Genomic DNA, 2,550 nt, shown 5'->3' on the forward strand with positions numbered 1-2,550 from the left:
CACATCGGCAAGAAAATAATTATTAACTTATGTTGCAAATTCATAATTGGGCAAAACCAACTTTACCAACATTTCACACATGACTAAAGAACACCAAAAAGAATGGTGCTCACCTCTAAATAAATTTTCTTAAAGCATTTCTTAATTTATTTAGACATCAAGGTGTATTTATGAACATATACCAAAAATGAACAATAAATTCTACAAAAATTACAGTAGCTCACATATCCTCTTAATAGTCTACTGTACTAATTTCATACCATTTGCAAAAGTATAGCTGCCTATATGAAAAAGACAATTTGCTATTGCAAGAAATCATGTGAGAGCGAGATAAACCAATAACTCACTCATACTTCATCCAATACTCATGAAATTTTTACCACACATCAACTATCACATGAGTAGCATGCCACAAAAATTTCACTTCATTTGGAGCCCTAGATCTGCAGCTATGGAAAATAACAAATTCAACTAGCATTACAACCTTACTGCACAAATATATTTTTACCGCAAAATATTGAAACTAAAACATGCTATATTATAGATCTAATGCATAGAGATTTCACAAGGATTCCAAAAAGTCCTCATTTGCTATTTTACGAATTTCCTATGAATTACTATGAATTTCCAAAATTCAGCAAATTTACTGCAAATGGGTCCTTATTGGCACTATTCATTTGAGTCACAGACTTCGCAGTTAGACCCCTCCCTTTCATCAAATTTGAGCCTGAGGCCCCTGGTCGCAGTTGAGAACAGAGGAGGCCAGGGAATCGGCTGGTGGCGGCCGGAGAAGGGCCGGTGGCGGCGGGGGAATGGTGGGGAAGCACTAGGGGTCCCGCGCACACGCGTTGGGCTACCCAGCTTGGCCCGAGATGGTCTATGGCGGCGCGACCACTGCAGCAGCGCGCGGCGATGGTAGTTGTCCCGACGGCTGGGCTGCTCTGGTGGTCTCTGGTTCTGCGGTGGTGCGCCGGTCGTAGAGGAGGAAGAGGCGGAGCTGTTGGTTCACACGGTGGGTCATGAGGGGGCTCGGAAGCCAGGGAACGGCGACGACGGCAAGCTCGGCCCGTTGGTCATGGCGGACGCATGGTCAGGCGCGGAGCGGAGTGAGGTAGAGCGAGGAGGAGCGAGAGAGGGAGTGGGAAAGTAGCTCGACGGGTCGCTCTGGTGCTCCACTACGCTGAGTGAGGCGTGGGGCATGCGGTAGAGAGCAGGGGCGAGCTCATGCATGGCTGCCACGCTCCCGGAGGCGCGTCGCCCATAGAGGCAATTTAGTGAATAGGTGGCGTGCGCTGGAGTAGGGAAGGTGGGACGCCGTTTTGGGCTGGCTCGGGTCTGAATTGGTCCATGGGCCAAAAATGAAGTTTGGTCTACACCTGATGCTCTCCAACTTTGCTTAAGGGTTCAGGGTCATTAGGGTTATGGTTTAGCAGATAACATGCTCCTAACTTTGGTTTGTCAGCGTGACGATGGTGATTAGGAAAAACTCAGAATTAACCATCAACACGAAGCCAAACGGGTTCCAACTTTTTGCATGCTCTTCTCCATAATATAACCTTCAACTTTTATTTTTGGACCAACTCAAGTTTCTTAACGAATTTCGGAGAACGTGGAATGCCAATGGCGACGACGATGAATTCCAGACTTAGAAAAATTCTAAGTCTGAAAACAGCCATTGATTCAATTTTCGAGCCTCTGTTTGACTTAGTTCCAAGTTGATCTGGCTCTTGTTCCAAAAACAAAGTTTGTTCTACTCTACTCAATCTTCAACTTTTATTTAAGGTGCAACTCCATGCAAGCACTATAAGTTGGTGGTCAACATAGGTCAAAGTATCGTCACTGTAAAGCTTAAATTAGAGTTATTGACCGACTGATGAGTTTTCTTGATCTCGGCTCAACACGACCCCTTCATGACTTTTGTTGTGGAGTTCAATTAGAGTCATTTGGGCAAGGTTGCAAGGTTTGGTTGATGACCTACATTTCCATTCACTTAATAGTGCAATTCAAGCACTTAGTAAAGTCATTCCAATAAGGATATAACTTATCATTTCATGTGACTTTTTGATTCCAAACTTCATGAAACTTTTCCAGTGATCCATATAGATGGGTATTGATGTGAGACACATGAAGATATTCCAATAACACCAGCCAAGCATCTATCTTGAAAAGACCTATATGTAAAGCGAGGGTGCAACATCCGAGTTTAGGTTGGGGCTCATTCCCATAGGTTTGACCTTGACATCTCCATCACCACTGAACATGTCATGGTTGAGCTCAAACCCATTGCTTAACTGGTGACAAACACCTAGGGTGTTACAGCCCACCCCCCTTAAAGGAATCGCGTCCTAAGATTCGGTGCAAAAGACTTTTAAGGGAAGAGAAACTTGTCATCCAGTTTCCAACATCAGTGATAGTATTAGGCTACTTAACTTTGGAGTATTAGAGAGGCTAATTTGGTCACGACACTTTCTGATACTTGCTCTTCGTCATAAGCTGTTGTCTGAAGAATTTCCTTCGTTGGCGTCCATAAAGCATTGTTACATTGGGAGG

This window comes from Miscanthus floridulus, chromosome 1, assembly GCF_019320115.1.
Source record: "Miscanthus floridulus cultivar M001 chromosome 1, ASM1932011v1, whole genome shotgun sequence".
NCBI lineage: Eukaryota > Viridiplantae > Streptophyta > Magnoliopsida > Poales > Poaceae > Miscanthus > Miscanthus floridulus.